Here is a 15,359-nt window from a genome sequence, read left to right as displayed (position 1 = left end):
CTCTCCCACATTCATCAGCTTAAGCGAAAGTGCTGGCGGCATCTTAACGCCCTATGCTGCCTGAGCAACACCACTTGGGGGGGGGCAGATCGCTCTACATTGCTGCGGCTCTACAAAGCCCTAGTTCAGTCGTGACTCGACTATGGGAGTATAGTGTATGGTTCATCAGCGCTCTCAGCATTGAATCTGCTTGATCCTGTGTACCACTGTGGGGTCCATCTAGCATCTGGCACTTTTCGAACGAGTCCAGTGGCCAGTCTACTAGTGGAGGCTGGAGTCCCTCCATTGCACATCAGGAGCCGCCAACTGCTCACTCACTTTGCGGCGCACGTCCATGGCTCTCCTCAGCATCCGAATTACTGTCTTTTGTTCCTGAGCACTGTGGTTCATCTCCCGGAATGGCAGCCTCAGTCAGGGATGGCAATCGCTGTATGTGTCCATTCCCTACTGTTGGAACTTGAGTCCTCTCCTTTCCAGCGTCTTGTGCAGGTCCATACACACATGCCCCCGTGGTGTATGCCTCGGCCAAAACTACAGCTGGACTTATCACATTTTCGTAAGGACTCTGTTGCTCCTGAGGCACTCTGCAGTCACTTCTTGTCACTCCTTGACGAATCCCATGGTTCTGAAGTCATCTCTACTAATGGCTCACTGATTGATGGTCGCATAGGCTTTGCCTTTGCTCACTTGGCCCATATCGAACAGTGCTCCGTGCCGGATGGCTGCAGTGTCTTCACTGCCAAGCTGGTGGCCATCTCTCGTGCCCTTGCGCATATCTGTTCCTGCCCTGGTGAGTCCTACATGGTACACAATGATTAGTTGAGTAGTTTACAGGCCATTGATCAGTGCTACCCACGCCATCCTCAGGTAGCTTCTACCCAGGAGTCGGTTTATGCCCTCGAACGATATGGTCGATCAGTAGTCTTTGTCTAGACCCCGGGGCATGTCGGAATCCCAGGAAATGAGCTCGTAGAAAGACTGGCCAAACAGGCCACTCATAAGCCGCTTCTGGAGATTGGAATACCCAAACCTGACCTCCGATCTGTGTTACACCGCAAAGTTCTCGGGATTTGGGATGCTGAATGGCGCAGCTGGGTTATGCTCAATAAACTCCGTGCCATCAAGGAGAGCACAAATGAGTGGAAGTCTTCTCTGCGGGCTTCTCGTAGGGACTATGTGGTCCTCTGCCACCTTCGCATCAACCACACTTGGCTGACGCATGGCTATCTTCTCTGGTGTGAGGCCCCACCATGTTGTCGCTGTGGTTCACGTTTGACAGTGGTCCACCTTTTGGTGGACTGTCCAAATCTAGCTGCTCTGGACGAAATTTTAATCTCCCTGCCTACCTTCCTTTGATTTTAGGAGACGATGCCACCACGGCTAACTTGGTTTTATATTTTCTACAACATGCTGGTTTTTATTCTTCAGTTTAAGTTTTAGTTCCTGTCCTTTGTATCCCTGTACTTTCTACCCTATTACTTTCAGGTTAGAGATTTTAATGTATTGCAGAGTGGCTGGCTCATCCTTTATTATCCTCGTGATCAGCCAGCCCAGGACATCTGCTCTACTGTTTTAAGCTCTTCTGCCCGTTTCTTGTATGTCTGTGCTTTTCTTGTCGTCTGTTGTCTCTAGTGTGTTCAGCTTTGTGTTTTTTTTTGTTTTTTTGTCCATCTCGAACTCGTGTGGCGTGTCCTGTATGTTTTCCGTTTTATCCCATGGACTTAGTTCGATGGAACAAGAGACAAACTACATGGTCATGACCATGTAGTTTGTCCCTTTAAACATCTAACCAACCAACCAACCGATTCAGGATCACTTTACTTGTAGTCATGATGTTCACTCTCTGCTGTGTTTTGTACTATTATCTTGACACCAGTTTTGGTTTCCAAGCATTGTTTGGTTAGCAGCAGTGATAAGCCTTAGTTTAGAGTCATTCTAAGACACTTAAGTGGTAGTGAGAAACTCAAACCCTTAAATGATGCTGAGAAACTCCCTTACATGTTAACAGTACACCTTGAACTTGAAATCTACTCTCTTGTGGCAATAGCATTCATGTTGCAACATCAACTACAACAGCAACAACGACAGTCAATTGATAAATAATTGGGCATACTGTAGAAACAGCAGAATACTCTGCTGAAGTTCGTGGCAGAGCAGGACAATATTCAAGCCAACAGCATTGACACCACTGTATCATGCCAGTTTTATCTGCACATTAGATTCTGGCAGTTCGAAGAAAACTTGAAATACATATCTCCAAACAATTTCTGCGGTTTTACAAGGCTAGTAACACTTTTGATTCTATAGTTCAATCTGCTTTGATGTTGCCTTCTATTAGTCATATTTTTGAGTTAGTTCATAAATTATGACCTCTCATAGAACAAAGTTTGTTGTCTCCTCCTGGCATCCCACTGCACATCATCAGGCCACTGGCATCAACTGACAGCAAAAATCCACGTACACTGATCATAACTGGTCATCAGCAATATAGAAACGAAGTTTCAAGTGGATAATAGAGCTTCTGTATCTCCAATTAATGCCAAAACATACTGGCATATCAGTTGCCACCGTTGGTGAACTGAACATCTCTTGTAGTAACATACAGTAATCAGCTTATTGCTTTAAAAGTTCACGTAATAGTCAACATTACCTTCAGACATGTATATAGACCAACAATATTTTTCAAAATATTTTTTCTTCAGTAGCAACTAACATGTTTGGTGTGGATATCTTTACCAGCTTTTGTTTTCAAATACAAGATTCAGTTAATATAAACTCAAGTAGTATTCTATTGATATATTTTGGCTATTTAAGGAATACTCTGATTTATTTGTATCTTGTCTGGGTCATGCACAAAACTTTGAGGTGCACATATCATAACCTAATGCTGCTACACGTTTTTTGCTGGCCTGTGCATAACTCACTCACTTGAAAATGTCATATTATGTCGAAACCTGGGTCATAATTAAATAAACAACAATACACTCAAATGACAGTGTGTTCATTTAAAAATTATTTTGAATTGTCTTGATCATAATATAAGGTAAGTGAAGCTAGATGATAACCAGATTTGACTGTCTTGCAACCATTCTCTGATCTATGGTAACAACCAAAAATATTGTCTTACAGGTAATGTGAAGATTTCATAACAATATTTAAAAACCTGTATTTTTCGTAGAATGAAACAATGGAAAATCCAGGATGGAATGTAACAGTATTATGAAAAGGAAAGCTGTCACCACTCACCATATAGTGAAGATGCTGAATAGTAGATCGGCACTACAAAAAGAGTGTCACAAATAAAGCTTTCAGCCTGTAAGGCCTTTATCAAAAGTAGACAATAGAGAGAGAGAGAGAGAGAGAGAGAGAGAGAGAGAGAGAGAGAGAGAGAGAGAGAGGTGTGTGTGTGTGTGTGTGTGTGTGTGTGTGTGTGTGTGTGTGTGTGTGTGTATGTGTGTGTGTGTCACCTATTTTTGATGAAGACCTTAGACCTTATGGGCCAAAAGCTTTATTTGTGATATTCTTTTCGTTGCATCTATCTGTGACTCTGTATTTCCACTATATGGTGAGTGGTTATTTTTCTTTTCATGATATTATTTTTTATAGAAGCTTTAAAACACTGAAAATAGTAAAGAATCTACCATGCTTAAAATAAATATGGTACCTGTGGTAAGTACAATGTTGTTCACAACAACATTGTTACGAATCCTCACTTGTCACTATTAATAGCATGACAGCTGGCATATGAAACCAGTAGGAGTCATGATAATTTACAGGTTTCAGGTGTTGGAACATCAATCATACTGAAGTGAAACACAGTCAAGGAAGTGTGATTTGTGGAAATTATGATCTGTCATGCTCTTGGCCTTGTTGACATGTGCTAATGAAATTTATGGCTGTCACCTGTTACTACGTTTTGCTGATTTCGACCTACAAGGCAGGGCCAAATAATCATGTTCCAGTAGTAGCTTATGGACTTCACCTCTCCTTGCATTGTTTGGGTGCTGAAAGAGAGTTTGGATTTTATTCTGTACTACTGAAATAACTCAGAAGAATTCCATGTTAAACTATTGTATCAGTTTTCTTAATACAATGACTCATTACCACAAATCAAAATTTTCACCATCTTCAAAATATGTTATTATGACTGACTGATTTTGAAATCATCTTAGTTCAGACAGGATTCAATTGACAGTCATTAGGTTTTTGTAAGTCTTGCTGTTTACATTGTTTTATGACAACTCTTTTCTCTGTGGCTGCAAAAAATCTCCAAGTTGCGACATCAAGGAACAAGCTGCTCCACAGCAGGTGGAGATGGTGACTCACTGTCCTGCCTTGTAGATGTGATGTGCTATGCTCATGTCTTTCACCACAAATGCACTGATCACATACTGTTCTTCCCACAGTGTGACATCCACAACAACTAATCAAATAAACTTTCTTCAAATCTGGCATGCATCTTTCATCATTGTGAAGGATTTGGAGGTGTGATGCATCCTTTTGTCAAAATTGACATGTCACAAGTCAATATCTACCCAATAGGTGACACCAATGGTGGCAATTAGAAAGCCTAATGACACAATACTGATTTGTGACAATTTTAAATCTAAAGTGGATACTGCATCCAGAAGAGCTATTGCCAAAGTTATCAGGAATCATTTCTTTTCTAAGATAAATTTAGCTGACTCCTGCAATTACTCTTAGATGTAGAATCAAAGTTTTCTGCGACAGTGAATGTACTTTTTTGGACTATATTGATAAAACAGATTATTTTTAAAAAGCATGTACAAGGGCGTGCCTTAAGCTTCAAATTATCTATACAACGTTATAGTCACTGGCATTAGTAACAGATAAGGAGTTAGTGGGCTCACATGTAAATTTTTAATAGGCATAAAGTGAGGAGCTCAGAATGTAAATTGAGTACTGTCTTTTTCCAAATGAGCATTCAATACCACAACCATGTGCTAAGCAAAAATGATGTCAGGCTCATGTCAGCCATGTCAAACAGATTAACAATCTCCGTGCACTCAAGATTTGAAGGAGCTTCAACATGATAAATTGTTAAGTAAAATTAATACAGAATGTTATGAAGACATCATATTCAAGAAATGTACCAATATATGATCATTGGGATAAGTATGACATGAGGTATTGATCTCAGGTGTCAGGCTGCCAAATTTACTGGCTTCTATAAATTTTGTAACAACCTTATTTCAATTATCTGGTCATTTAGAATTCAATTTATTATACTGATTCATATTCTGTCATTAATTTTATTCAGGCTTTAGCAAGCATACTCTGCACTGGTTTGCTTGTTACTAGTCAATACTTGAACATAAAACATAAACAGTTCTCATTTTGTAATTCCAGCATAGTTTTTGTAAGCACTGAAATTAGCATTCCATTTGTATTTGTGTAATAAACTCACAGAAATGTTAAGACCATTTTCCAACTAATAATCACCTTGATATGAGCAACTTTATAAAAAACATTTTTAGTGAACATATTTTACAAATTTCAATACTAAAGGCTAAAAGCCGTGCAAAACTTTGTTGCAGTGTGAGAGGAATGAATTAATGGTCTACAGTGACAGACATTACCTGACTTCCACCAATTTCCTGCACAAAAGATAAAGTACGTTGAACAAAACATTGTGCCTGATCCAGTTTCTTGTTTTCTGGAAAGGATCCTACTACATGTGGAGTATTAATCAACATATCAGCTCCTACATTCATTCAAAACAGCCTTCCTGTACCTTTCGGTATTATATCCTGTGACTTGGGTCCAAGAAACCATTTATACAGATAATTGACTAACCCAACATCTTGGGTGTTCCTTGTGACTGCGCAGTTCTTTCAGTAAAACCAGGACAGAATGGTATCGCATCCAGCTTTACTATGTAGTGTTTTAGGTTGATTTTGGCATGAAGTTTAACCAGGAAGTCTAGCCCAAAACAATGCTTTAGCCGCCTATACTAGAGAGAACTTCCACATACATCCAGAAATCTCTTTTCCCCACTCAGGAAGTCAACAGTACCAAACCACAAAAGTGAACACTATTACCATACACCACTTAGTCTACATCATAGTGGATTCAAATTTATGGCACAAAATATAATTCAGCTCACCAAGGATATCTATAATCCTGTATCCAACAAAAACTTGCCGAACATTCCTTTTACATAGCTGGTTAGACAACTATCTACCACTAATTTCTCACATGGGTGTCCCTCGGTCAAACTTATTGAGAGCATTGTGCAGTGGTCACACAACCCCTTGTCCAACTTAACATGGGGTGTGAGTGTTACCTTGATTCCACATACCATGCCCTTGCAGATGTCTTTGAATGGCTTGTCCAACCTGTTTGCACCTTTGACAATGTGACTTAATAAAACAGTTGAATGTTGCCTGGTGAGCCATATCTATAACATATGATGTCTATTAAAAACTGCTCGCTTGTCCTTCAGCCCAGTCACTGACTCAATTCCAAACAAAGCTGCCACAGTTGTTTCTGATTCGTCCAATGTTTTTGGGAGTACCATGTGCACTTTTCATGACACCTCAGTCACCACACCTAGTAAAAATGCATAAAGTACCCAGTCCTTATTGGCACGATCATCATTCTGTCAAGTGATATGTATTAATTGACTTTACTGGTACAATCTACAAAACTTTCCTACCAATTCTCCTTGTTTTTTGGACTTCACTGCTAAACAGTTCACAGTAATATCTAGAACTACTCTTTCTCCTGTAATGAACTACTAACCCTTCCTGAAAGATCACAAAGGGCTGAGCATCCCAGAACTTCAAATTGTGCATTACATATTTTCTAGTGTTGCCTACTAATTTTAAATTAGCCGTACTTATAACACAATAACACCTCACTTCTCCAGTTCCCTAGCTTCATTACTGTACAAAAATTATCAAAAAAGACAAAAACATGTTCCCCTTCTTACCCAAAAATGGGGCCACTATTGAGGCAGTATTAGCATAGAGGATGGTTGGAGACATGCTAGAAGTCAACCACAACCTTCTTTTGTCTCTTAAATGACCTATTTCCTTATGCGAAGCCTTGTTATTCGATACCTCATCCAGACAAATGTAATGTATTGCAAATACATAGAAAGAAGGATCCTATATTGTATGATTATATGATAGTGGAACAAACACTGGTAGCAGTTACTTCTGTAAAATATCTGGGAGTATGCATGCAGAATGATTTGAAGTGGAATGATCATATAAAATTAATTGTTGGTAAGGCGGGTACCGGGTTGAGATTCATTGGGAGAGTCCTTAGAAAATGTAGTCCATCAAAAAAGGAGGTGGCTTACAAAACACTCGTTCGACCTATACTTGAGTATTGCTCATCAGTGTGGGATCCGTACCAGATTGGGTTGACGGAGGAGATAGAGAAGATCCAAAGAAGAGCAGCGCGTTTCGTCACAGGGTTATTTGGTAACCGTGATAGCGTTACGGAGATGTTTAACAAACTCAAATGGCAGACTCTGCAAGAGAGGCGCTCTGCATCGCGGTGTAGCTCGCTCGCCAGGTTTCGAGAGGGTGCGTTTCTGGATGAGGTATCAAATATATTGCTTCCCCGTACTTATACCTCCCGAGGAGATCACGAATGTAAAATTAGAGAGATTAGAGTGCGCACGGAGGCTTTCAGACAGTCGTTCTTCCCACGAACCATACGCGACTGGAACAGGAAAGGGAGGTAATGACAGTGGCATGTAAAGTGCCCTCCACTACACACCGTTGGGTGGCTTGCGGAGTATAAATGTAGATGTAGATGTAGATGTTATCAGCTTTAACTCTAGCTACCATCAAGCAAATACTGAATTGCCTCTTGGGTTTTCAGTTTCTCAACAACAGATATTCCACTTACCTTTACCACCAGAAGTGTACAATAGACCCAAATGGAAAAGAAAAGTCAAACAAAGACCACAACCTGGCAGACTAAAACACTTACTGGAAATCTTGTGCTGATTGCCACAGCTGCTGCATCCTCTTCGTTTCGACTCTCCGTTGGTCCACCATTGCAGCCTGCATCGATTGTTCTGACGCTAATGATTGTTAATAAAGAATTTGGCAACAGGTTGGTGGCCTACATCATGTGCACCTCCATCTACCCCCAGCAGAGGGCCAGTCAGTCACACCTTCTTGAAGTAATACTCCAGTACAGTGTACAGATAACACCTGACGATGATGGCAGAAGCAGTCTAATGGTGATTTTACATATAAATCAGACATGACAAGAAATCAATGAAACATCTATCCAAGTTAGAATAATTAATGAACAGATAACAAAAAGTTTGAAGGCACACGTACAGAAAACTGACTGAAGGTGTGTATAAAAAAATCTGACAGAAGTCACTTCCAAATTTAATGTCTGTATATACACGTTTCCATCAACTGCGGGACTGGTGACCAAGCAGTTTGGTCCCTTCTGCCCCCCCCCCTCCCCCCTCCCCCCTCCCCTTCCCCCTCCCCTCCCCCTCCTTAAACCACCCAAGTAACCATCAACTGCTTTCCCAAGAAAAAAATAAAGTATGACACGAATAAGACACCGAATGTCCCTGTATTACAAAAGAAATATTATCCAAGATAAAGAAAGTTGTTTGAAATGGTTAGGACAAATAGAGAAGTAGGAATGATTGCATATTACAAGAAGTACTATGCTATCTTAACTAAAGTGATTGAAAATCAAAAAGCTTGTACATAATGTCTGAAATTAACAATTCAGATGATAAAACTGAATATGTAAAGGGAGTAGATAAAAAAGAAACCAGGAACTCTATTAAGGAATATGATGATGATTTTGTTATTAAGTAAAATGACCAATGTAGTCATTACTTACTTCCTAAGGTAGCTCAGAAGATTGGTATGGACAGTTCAAATGATAAAGCAATAGAATACATGCAAGAAGCAAAGTCACATATACACAGGCAAATCACAATGACTCCATATTTTGACCAATTCATTAAGACCATGATTAACTTCCTCAAAATTAAAACCTCCTGCAGTGTTAATATTTCAAGTAAAGTGCTAAAATCCCGTTTTTTTGCATAAATTTCCAAGCAGACTAACTTGTACTATTCACGGACCCCTTTGCAAGAACCACAGTAAGAGAGATGTTAATAATTACCAACCAGTCTCACTCCTTCTTCCTTCCTTCCTTGCTTCTTGAAGCTACCGAAAAGATCATATGCAACAGTGCCATAACAAACCTCTCTCAAAATAAGATACTTAGTCTCAGTTCGGATTTCAAAAGGGCCACTTCACAGAACATTCTGTTATTCAATTCATGAATCATGTTGTTTGAGATTTAAGTGACACACAATTGGTGTTATTGGTGACTTTTCAAAAGCCTTAGTCTGTTTCGTCCACAATATTTCTTTTTAGAAGTGCTAATATTTTCGTGTCAGAAATATTACTAGTGACTGATTTTCATCTTATCCACCTAAAAGAATGCATAGCGCTGCATTAATAAAATCTTGGAGTGTACACAATGAAACAGCATCTTCATAATGGTAGGCTGAGGAGTCAGTTATCTATCACCTTTTTTGAACATTGTCACCTCTTCTCACCTTTTTCAACCTTTTCTTGCCCCTTTATGAAGAAAAGGGGTTATTTACATTTGTTTTTAAGTTCCTGTTTATTCAGTATACTTTTTGGAATGCTCCTGTGATGAAAGATAAAATCTGACCTGAACGGCTTCTAATATTTGAGATAGATTGTTCCTTTTTTATATTTTGGAGTGTTTTTTTATGTTTTGCACTACTGCTGTTAGTGTCAAATATTCCTTTACTACACCTGCTTCTAGTTTTGTTTCAGATTGTAACTTTTTTTGTAGTAACAAAACTGCTGCTGTGATACACTGTGCAATTTCGAAAATTAACTTTCTGAAATGAGAAAATAATTTGTAGTGATTGGCTTAAAAGACAGATAATTTGAAAAGTAAAGTCTCGGCGTGGGGGAAAAGTTAGTGAAAACAAAATATTTTTATTTTGCGATTGTACATTCTTGTTTTGTTAATCTTGAGATAAGATTCTCAAACAATTTTTACCACTTAGTGTCAACAAAATGTAAGTGAACTTTGAAATTGAATGTGAACTGCATGGGTTTCATTTACTAATTTCAGATCAGACATAACCTTCAAGTTTGGGACGTGTTCCAATGATTAGTTCCAGCACTATTGGATTGACTTGGACAGTGAAATCACTGATTTCAGTTACTCTGTTGATCCATCAAATTATATTTGTGTAACATTTTTAAGATGATGTTCTCTGAAAATTTTTTACCTTTGTCTAAGAAAATATGAGACACCTAATGACTCATGGACTGGCACCATATTTCCAGGAACATATGTTAGTAGAACCATGTTCATCATATTACACACTGAGTTTTGTGAAACTGCCAGTGCTAAACATAAAAAAGAATTACAAAAAACTATTACATTTTGGTCAGGGAGTAGGTACTGCATAACAATGCATCACCTAAGAACTTACTTTTTCAGCAAAGAAAATGGAGAAATGTTACATCAGAAATTATGTGAAGCACTTTCTGAAATCAAGTTGTCCATAAAGAAATGCCCTATGCTGCTGTCAAGTGGACCTAATGTCAATAAAAAAAAGTGTGTAGGTTGTACATAGTGATGTCCAGGAGAAGTTTAGCACTCCAAATCACAATTTTTTAGGTTTTCAACCATAAGGTGCCTTTTTTAGGATCTCCAGGAAACAAGATTTCGGAACAGTGGGATGGTGTTCAGTATTACTTTCATAAGCATATACCTCTAAAAAGGAATTCTGCTGGTGTTCAGTCCAAATCCTACAAAGAAATTGCAGATGCTCTTTTTTTTTTAAGTAAAAAATGGAAGTAGAACTTCATTTTGTAATTTCATCTACATACTTCAAACCTTTTTGACTTGTGTTTTGAAGGTTTCTGCTTTGAGAACAGTTGAGAGTATTTCTGAAGTTCTTGATAATGAACTTTTTACATTGGATAATCTGCACCCTCTTGAGCAATTAACTATTAGCAGCAAGTGACCAAAGAGATTAGTAAACTGGAAGAATGTGGCAAGTTACGGTTTCTAAAGAATGCCAAAGACATTACAGTGCAACTTGTAAACATGATGGGAAAGACGTTTTCATCAAGTACCTTACAAGTGTTAGGTTTTTGAATCCCAAAGAAATAATAAAGAGTGAAAGGTGCAGTGACATGTTAAAGACTGCAAAAATGATGTCATTCGATGCCTTTCAAGATTACTTATTAGACTAATGGAAGATTCTATAGTTTGAAAAAGATGACCCAGCTGTAGATAGCAAAGGTATTGATCATTACCAGTAACAGGACATCTCAGAAAGAGAGTCAACATCCATAGAGTTAAAGTACAAGAAAATCTAGTATGATTACTTTTTATTAAGATTCGTAAGAAACACTAATCCAAAAACATTTTGTTGCTATTTTCCCAGTACTGAGGTGTTGAATGTCATTAATTGTAAAAATGTATTGTAGATTTTCTTTGTGAATTATGATTACCAATATCAAATTACCAATACCGCATGACCAATGTAACTGTCTATATTAATAAATTTGTTTGAAGATAAAAGTTGCCATACCACATCCAGGACCATAATAGAGAAATTTATTATGGTTTTAACCAGTCATGTTTATAGGGATTATCAAAAATGAAAACAGTTCATTTGTGCCAAAAAATCTATTTATTGATCACTTTCTCACCTTTTTATCACCTCAAGTGCCAACATGGCTCATCGCCCTGGAATGAGGAATAATTACTAAAAAGGCATATCATAGGCAACAGTATTGCATTCATTCTCATTCTTGTTATACACACTGCCTAACCAAAAAAAAAAAACACAACAACAACAACTAGGGAAGCATCCAAAAGGGGAGGAGGAAACAAAATGAAATTCCACAGGTTAAGAGGGTATGCGATATCATTTCTGTGACAGTATCAGTTAAATGTATAAATAACCTGGCACAATGAGCCCATGTACCAGTATGACTTTGCACCCCCTCTGGCCTGAGTACATACACTGATTCTGTTGAGACTGGTGTCATAAAGCCACTGTATCCTCTCCAGAGGAAATTGGGCCCACAACTCTGGTAACTGGTCCTTGCTGTACTGGCATTAGGGTGGAGTTGACATATAAGCTATCTCATACGTTCTATCAGGGAGAGATCTGGGGATCTTGCTGGCCTTGGCAGTACTTTAGTATCACGTAGACAGTTCATAGAGGGATGTTTTATGTGTAAAAGCACTGTCCTGCTGAAAAACTGCACCATGAGACAGAGTGGCATGATATGTAAGATATGAGGATGCGGGGTGTCCGTGATGTACTCTTGTACTGTCAGAGTTTCCTCAGTCACTGCCAGCCATGACCTGAAGCCATGCCCAATGGCTCCCCACACCATGATGCCAAAGTAACACATCTGAGCCTCTCCAAAACACTGAAAGAATAAGATCTCACCACAGGTCATAGCGACACTCGCTGACAATGGTCATCCAGGGTAGTGCAGAACTGTGGTTCATCACTGAATGCACTTCAGTGCCATTCTGCATCAGTCTATGTGTCCATATCATGGAGCCACTCCAAACACAGTTGTTTGTGTTGTGGTGTTAACAGCAGCCTACACATGGGACAGTAATTCCTTGTCTGTTGGATGTTAGTCTCTGACCAATGGTGCTCGATAACACAGAATTTTGCAAGGAGTTCATTACTTGTTGTCAGATGGCAGGTGCAGGTGTGACGGGTACGATATGCTTGGTGCACAATACAGAGAACCTCCCTTGTGATGGTAACAGGTAGTGGACTGAAATCGTGATGATGAGCATGTCTTACCTCATGTTCCCATACAGCCCAACGTGAGGCAGCTGCTACATACAAATGCTCCACAAATTGGGATGCTGTGCGATTCGTCCAGCTGACCAAATGGAGGCCAAAAGGAAGCTCTGTTCAAACTCTGTCAGGTGCTGATAACACTGTCTCACAGGTGCAAGCATCATCTCCATTTACAGTGATCACTCAACATCTGACACCGTTCACACCGCTGATATACCCTACTAGGCCTGAATTCTGGTGACTACTCTTACTCGCTGATGGTGTGGTTTTGTACGAAGTTACATTGATATCTGACCATGTCTTTTTGGTGCTGCATTTGTTTTGTCAGACATCATATCAGTAATTTTTTGTCATATGTCCAAGAAGCAGAAATTATTGTTTTCACAAACATTGCAAATATTATAATGAAGAAACTTCAATACTTGGATATGTAAGTAATATTGTCTTAAAAGTTAATAATTGGTACTTTGTTAATGGATTGTCACTGAATTTAAATAAAACACAATACATGCTATCCAGTACTGCACAATGCCTGAGCACACCATTAGAAATACTGCATGAATTGGAACTCACATGTTACAGATCTTAAATGTCTAAACTCTGAAATGTTTACATTACAGATAATATCAGATTTTGGATACGAAATATCAAAAATTTGACTAACTTCTCAGTTTTCTTTCAATAATGTCTTATGGAATCACGTTCCGTGATATCTCATAATTGAGGAAAACGTGTTTGTTGCACATAAATGTGTAACAAGGATTGTATGTGGTGTCTGCTCTAGAACTTCTTGTAGACAGCTCTTTAAAGAGTCTGATATACTGACAGCAGACTCATAGTACATTTACTCCCTTATGGATTTTGCTGTCAAAATAGACTATTGGAAACTGATAGTAAGGTTCATAAGTATAGTACTAGGCAAAATAAGTTACACTGTCCATCCCTCAGCCTCCATGTGACACAAAAAGGAGCAAGGTACCCAGCAATAAAAATGTTTGACTACCAACTCAGTGATTTAAGGTATTTAATAGATGATAAAATCAATCCTATCTGCTTGACAACTCCTCCTACTCCATAACATAACCAAATAACCCCCCCCCCCCCCCCTCTCTCTCTCTCTTTCTGTGTGTGTGTGTGTGTGTGTGTGTGTGTGTGTGTGTGTGTGTGTGTGTGTGTGTGTGTGTGTGTGTGATACCTGCAAATTACTATCAGACACCAAGAGAATATTAAAGAACACACATTTTGTAGAAGTGCTGTACCAACATCCAAAGATGTGTGACATTACCGCTATGATTGATTAAAGTGACGTTTTGACTAATAGTTTGAAGCAGTTTTACAAGTACTTCCAGTAGTATATTTTCGTCAATAAAGATAACATGGAAGGTATTCTGTTTGTCTCAATATATTTTTATGATGCAAGTTGTCATGAGTTTTTCAAGCAACTTTGCCTTTCTTCCAGGATCTATAGTATCATGGTGTCATGTTCCTCTTGCCTGTGTTTCCCTTGATTTTTATGAAAGTTTTTCTTCTATCTGTCCCTTTAAATCCAAAATCCAGAGATTTGTGTGTATTTCTTAATAAATGGGTCTGTTAACTATGCCATATACACTTGTGTTTCAGCACATCATAAGTATTGTCTGGACTAGCAAACTGAAGTCTCTGCCAGGGCAGCAGCACTGTTGTGTTGACACACAAGCAATGGCATACACTCTAGAGTGCTGTTACATATAAATTGCAGAGAATAAATTACATATGTGGGAAATAATATTTTCGCACATAGCAACTTTATTGGCATTTATTCACAGTATATAATATTTGTAGGTCCAGAGTGTATCTAAATAAACTACTAACCATGTGGAATCAACATATTAAGTACTGTTTGGATCTAATGTTTGTAACAATGTTTTGTTCTTCATATGTAATAATTCATTTTATCTGGTACCTTTTAAAATGTAAGTCACCATATAGGATCATTCTCTGACAATTTCTGACCTCATGTCGAAGTCCAGTTCTGTGTGATAGAATCAACAAAGTTTTCTCACAATTACTGTATTATTTTGCTATAGACATTTTGCCAACTAGCCTATTTATACATATTGTCAATGGAATACTTTTTGTAAGCTGTTTCCTGCTTCTTGTTTTTTTAGGCAGATAAAAATAATCACACTTCCCTCGGCACCCAACAATGGAAAACCCAGGATGGAATAACAGCAATATTATAAAAAGGACAGATTGCTACTCGCCGTATAGAGGAGATGTTGAGTTGCAGGTAGGCATAACGAAAAAGACTGCTAAACACGTTAGTTTTCGGCAAAAAGGCCTTCTTCTAAAGTAGACAACACACACACATTCATACAAGTGTAGCTCACACACACATGGCCACTGTCTCTTGCCACCGAGGCTACTGGATCTGGTCACAGTGGCCAGAGACAGTGGTCGTGTGTGTGTGTGTGTGTGTGTGTGTGTGTGTGTGTGTGTGTGTGTTTGTTGTCTT

The 15,359-nt window shown here is 38.7% G+C and overlaps 1 protein-coding gene across 6 annotated transcripts in view; it reads left to right on the top strand.

Annotated features, from left to right (window-relative positions):
• The window catches only part of LOC126470690 (spermatogenesis-associated protein 6), a 186,689-nt gene that overhangs the window by 148,022 nt on the left and 23,308 nt on the right, over positions 1-15,359 (top strand). The gene's annotated exons all lie outside the window — the stretch shown is intronic.

This window comes from Schistocerca serialis, chromosome 1 (genome assembly GCF_023864345.2).
Source record: "Schistocerca serialis cubense isolate TAMUIC-IGC-003099 chromosome 1, iqSchSeri2.2, whole genome shotgun sequence".
Classification (NCBI taxonomy): Eukaryota; Metazoa; Arthropoda; class Insecta; order Orthoptera; family Acrididae; genus Schistocerca; species Schistocerca serialis.
Note: the sequence above shows the minus strand (reverse complement) of the source record. Positions and strands in the feature narration are given on the sequence as shown.